At 46.4% G+C, this 5,000-nt stretch overlaps 1 protein-coding gene across 1 annotated transcript in view; it reads left to right on the forward strand.

Moving 5' to 3' along the window:
* The window catches only part of LOC143285576 (purine nucleoside phosphorylase-like), a 65,059-nt gene that overhangs the window by 20,343 nt on the left and 39,716 nt on the right, over window positions 1-5,000 (forward strand). The window lies entirely within an intron of this gene.

Consider the following 5,000-nt stretch of genomic DNA (forward strand, 5'->3'; position numbering starts at 1 on the left):
CTTTCATCTTCTCCTTCTTCTTCTTTCATCTCCTCCTCCTCCTTCTTCTTCTTTCATCTCCTCCTCCTCCTTCTTTCATCTCCTCCTCCTTCTTCTTCTTTCATCTCCTCCTCCTTCTTCTTCTTCTTCTTTCATCTCCTCCTCCTCCTTCTCCTTCTTCTTCTTTCATCTCCTCCTCCTCCTCCTTCTTCTTCTTCTTCTTTCTTCTCCTCCTCCTCCTCCTTCTTCTTTCACCTCCTCCTCCTCCTCCTTCTTCTTTCATCTCCTCCTCCTCCTTCTCCTTCTTCTTCTTTCAACTCCTCCTCCTCCTCCTCCTTCTTCTTTCTCCTCCTCCTCCTCCTTCTTCTTCTTTCATCTCCTCCTCCTCCTCCTTCTTCTTCTTTCTCCTCCTCCTCCTCCTCCTTCTTCTTCTTCTTTCATCTCCTCCTCCTCCTCCTTCTTCTTCTTCTTTCATCTCCTCCTCCTCCTCCTTCTTCTTCTTTCTCCTCCTCCTCCTCCTCCTTCTTCTTCTTTCATCTCCTCCTCCTCCTCCTTCTTCTTCTTTCTCCTCCTCCTCCTCCTTCTTCTTCTTCTTTCATCTCCTCCTCCTTCTCCTTCTTTCATCTCCTCCTCCTCCTCCTTCTTCTTCTTTCATCTCCTCTTCCTTCTTCTTCTTCTTCTTTCATCTCCTCCTCCTCCTCCTCCTTCTCCTTCTTCTTCTTTCATCTCCTCCTCCTCCTTCTTCTTCTTCTTCTTTCATCTCCTCCTCCTCCTCCTTCTTCTTCTTCTTGTTTCATCTCCTCCTCCTCCTCCTCCTTCTTCTTCTTCTTCTTCATTCATCTCCTCCTCCTCCTCCTCCTCCTTCTTCTTCTTCTTTCATCTCCTCCTCCTCCTTCTTCGTTCATCTCCTCCTCCTCCTTCTCCTTCTTCTTCTTTCATCTCCTCCTCCTCCTTCTTCTTCTTCTTCTTTCATCTCCTCCTCCTTCTTCTTCTTCTTCTTCTTTCATCTCCTCCTCCTTCTTCTTCTTCTTTCATCTCCTCCTCCTCCTTCTCCTTCTTCTTCTTTCATCTCCTCCTCCTCCTCCTTCTTCTTCTTCTTCTTTCTTCTCCTCCTCCTCCTCCTTCTTCTTTCACCTCCTCCTCCTCCTCCTTCTTCTTTCATCTCCTCCTCCTCCTTCTCCTTCTTCTTCTTTCATCTCCTCCTCCTCCTTCTTCTTCTTCTTTCATCTCCTCCTCCTCCTCCTCCTTCTTCTTCTTTCTCCTCCTCCTCCTCCTCCTCCTCCTCCTTCTTCTTCTTTCATCTCCTCCTCCTCCTCCTTCTTCTTCTTCTTTCATCTCCTCCTCCTCCTCCTTCTTCTTCTTTCTCCTCCTCCTCCTCCTCCTTCTTCTTCTTTCCTCTCCTCCTCCTCCTCCTTCTTCTTCTTTCTTCTCCTCCTCCTCCTTCTTCTTCTTTCATCTCCTCCTCCTTCTTCTTCTTTCATCTCCTCCTCCTCCTCCTTCTTCTTCTTTCATCTCCTCTTCCTTCTTCTTCTTCTTCTTTCATCTCCTCCTCCTCCTTCTTCTTCTTTCATCTCCTCCTCCTCCTTCTCCTTCTTCTTCTTTCATCTCCTCCTCCTCCTTCTCCTTCTTCTTCTTGTTTCATCTCCTCCTCCTCCTTCTTCTTCTTTCATCTCCTCCTCCTTCTTCTTCTTCTTCTTTCATCTCCTCCTCCTCCTCCTTTCATCTCCTCCTTCTTCTTCTTTCATCTCCTCCTTCTTCTTCTTTCATCTCCTCCTCCTCCTCCTTTCATCTCCTCCTTCTTCTTCTTTCATCTCCTCCTCCTCCTTCTTTCATCTCCTCCTCCTTCTTCTTCTTTCATCTCCTCCTCCTTCTTTCATCTTCTCCTTCTTCTTCTTTCATCTCCTCCTCCTCCTTCTTCTTCTTTCATCTCCTCCTCCTCCTTCTTTCATCTCCTCCTTCTTCTTTCATCTCCTCCTCCTCCTGCTTCTTCTTTCATCTCCTCCTCCTTCTTTCATCTCCTCCTTCTTCTTCTTTCATCTCCTCCTCCTTCTTCTTTCATCTCCTCCTCCTCCTCCTCCTTCTTTCATCTCCTCCTCCTTCTTCTTCTTTCATCTCCTCCTCCTTCTTTCATCTTCTCCTTCTTCTTCTTTCATCTCCTCCTCCTCCTTCTTCTTCTTTCATCTCCTCCTCCTCCTTCTTTCATCTCCTCCTCCTTCTTCTTCTTTCATCTCCTCCTCCTTCTTCTTCTTCTTCTTTCATCTCCTCCTCCTCCTTCTCCTTCTTCTTCTTTCATCTCCTCCTCCTCCTCCTTCTTCTTCTTCTTCTTTCTTCTCCTCCTCCTCCTCCTTCTTCTTTCACCTCCTCCTCCTCCTCCTTCTTCTTTCATCTCCTCCTCCTCCTTCTCCTTCTTCTTCTTTCAACTCCTCCTCCTCCTCCTCCTTCTTCTTTCTCCTCCTCCTCCTCCTTCTTCTTCTTTCATCTCCTCCTCCTCCTCCTTCTTCTTCTTTCTCCTCCTCCTCCTCCTCCTTCTTCTTCTTCTTTCATCTCCTCCTCCTCCTCCTTCTTCTTCTTCTTTCATCTCCTCCTCCTCCTCCTTCTTCTTCTTCTTTCATCTCCTCCTCCTCCTCCTTCTTCTTCTTTCTCCTCCTCCTCCTCCTCCTTCTTCTTCTTTCATCTCCTCCTCCTCCTCCTTCTTCTTCTTTCTCCTCCTCCTCCTCCTTCTTCTTCTTCTTTCATCTCCTCCTCCTTCTCCTTCTTTCATCTCCTCCTCCTCCTCCTTCTTCTTCTTTCATCTCCTCTTCCTTCTTCTTCTTCTTCTTTCATCTCCTCCTCCTCCTCCTCCTTCTCCTTCTTCTTCTTTCATCTCCTCCTCCTCCTTCTCCTTCTTCTTCTTGTTTCATCTCCTCTCCTCCTTCTTTCATCTCCTCCTCCTTCTTCTTCTTTCATCTCCTCCTCCTTCTTTCATCTTCTCCTTCTTCTTCTTTCATCTCCTCCTCCTCCTTCTTCTTCTTTCATCTCCTCCTCCTCCTTCTTTCATCTCCTCCTCCTTCTTCTTCTTTCATCTCCTCCTCCTCCTGCTTCTTCTTTCATCTCCTCCTCCTTCTTTCATCTCCTCCTTCTTCTTCTTTCATCTCCTCCTCCTTCTTCTTCTTTCATCTCCTCCTCCTCCTCCTCCTCCTTCTTTCATCTCCTCCTCCTTCTTCTTCTTTCATCTCCTCCTCCTTCTTTCATCTTCTCCTTCTTCTTCTTTCATCTCCTCCTCCTCCTTCTTCTTCTTTCATCTCCTCCTCCTCCTTCTTTCATCTCCTCCTCCTTCTTCTTCTTTCATCTCCTCCTCCTCCTTCTTCTTCTTCTTTCATCTCCTCCTCCTCCTTCTCCTTCTTCTTCTTTCATCTCCTCCTCCTCCTCCTCCTTCTTCTTCTTCTTTCTTCTCCTCCTCCTTCTTCTTTCACCTCCTCCTCCTCCTCCTTCTTCTTTCATCTCCTCCTCCTCCTTCTCCTTCTTCTTCTTTCAACTCCTCCTCCTCCTCCTCCTTCTTCTTTCTCCTCCTCCTCCTTCTTCTTCTTCTTTCATCTCCTCCTCCTCCTCCTTCTTCTTCTTTCTCCTCCTCCTCCTCCTCCTTCTTCTTCTTCTTTCATCTCCTCCTCCTCCTCCTTCTTCTTCTTCTTTCATCTCCTCCTCCTCCTCCTTCTTCTTCTTTCTCCTCCTCCTCCTCCTCCTTCTTCTTCTTTCATCTCCTCCTCCTCCTCCTTCTTCTTCTTTCTCCTCCTCCTCCTCCTTCTTCTTCTTTCATCTCCTCCTCCTTCTCCTTCTTTCATCTCCTCCTCCTCCTCCTTCTTCTTCTTTCATCTCCTCTTCCTTCTTCTTCTTCTTCTTTCATCTCCTCCTCCTCCTTCTTCTTCTTTCATCTCCTCCTCCTCCTTCTCCTTCTTCTTCTTTCATCTCCTCCTCCTCCTTCTCCTTCTTCTTCTTGTTTCATCTCCTCCTCCTCCTTCTTCTTCTTTCATCTCCTCCTCCTCCTCCTTTCATCTCCTCCTTCTTCTTCTTTCATCTCCTCCTTCTTCTTCTTTCATCTCCTCCTCCTCCTCCTCATCTCCTCCTTCTCTTCTTTCATCTCCTCCTCCTCCTTCTTTCATCTCCTCCTCCTTCTTCTTCATCTCCTCCTTCTTCTCTCTCTTCATCTCCTCCTCCTCCTTCTTCTTCTTTCATCTCCTCCTCCTCCTTCTTTCATCTCCTCCTCCTTCTTCTTCTTTCATCTCCTCCTCCTCCTTCTTCTTCTTTCATCTCCTCCTCCTTCTTTCATCTCCTCCTTCTTCTTCTTTCATCTCCTCCTCCTCCTCCTCCTTCTTCTTCTTTCATCTCCTCCTCCTCCTTCTTTCATCTCCTCCTCCTTCTTCTTCTTTCATCTCCTCCTCCTCCTCCTTCTTCCGCTGCTGTTGCTCTTCCTCCTCCTCCTCCCCATCTTCCGCCCTCTTCTTCTCCTTCTTCTCATCAAAGTATTATCATTATCAGTATTAATTATGTTACGGTGAAGAAGAAGATGTTGATGACGATGATGGTGATGATGATAATGATGACGGAGGTGTTGATGATAATGATGGAAGTGATGATGGTAGTGATGATGATGATGATGACGGAGGTGATAATGATAATGATGGAAGTGATGATGGTGGTGATGATGATGATGATGATGATGATGATTCTTCTTCTTCTCCTTCTTCTTCTTCTGCCGTTCCTGCTGTTCCTCCTCCTCCTCTGCCCTCTTTATCTCCTTCTTATTATTACCAATTCATTATTAGTGTGTTACGATGAAGGAGAAGACAATGATGATGATGCTGCTGCTGCTGCTGCTGCTGATGATGATGATGGTGGTGGAAAAAGATGACGATGAAGCTACTGCTGCTGCTGCTGATGATGATGATGATGGAAGATGATGGTGATTGTGATGATGATGGTGGTGATTATGGTGATAATGGTGATGATGATGATGATGATTCTTCTTCTTCTTCTTCTTTATTATG

The sequence above is a fragment of the Babylonia areolata genome, chromosome 9, assembly GCF_041734735.1.
Source record: "Babylonia areolata isolate BAREFJ2019XMU chromosome 9, ASM4173473v1, whole genome shotgun sequence".
Taxonomy (NCBI): Eukaryota; Metazoa; Mollusca; class Gastropoda; order Neogastropoda; family Buccinidae; genus Babylonia; species Babylonia areolata.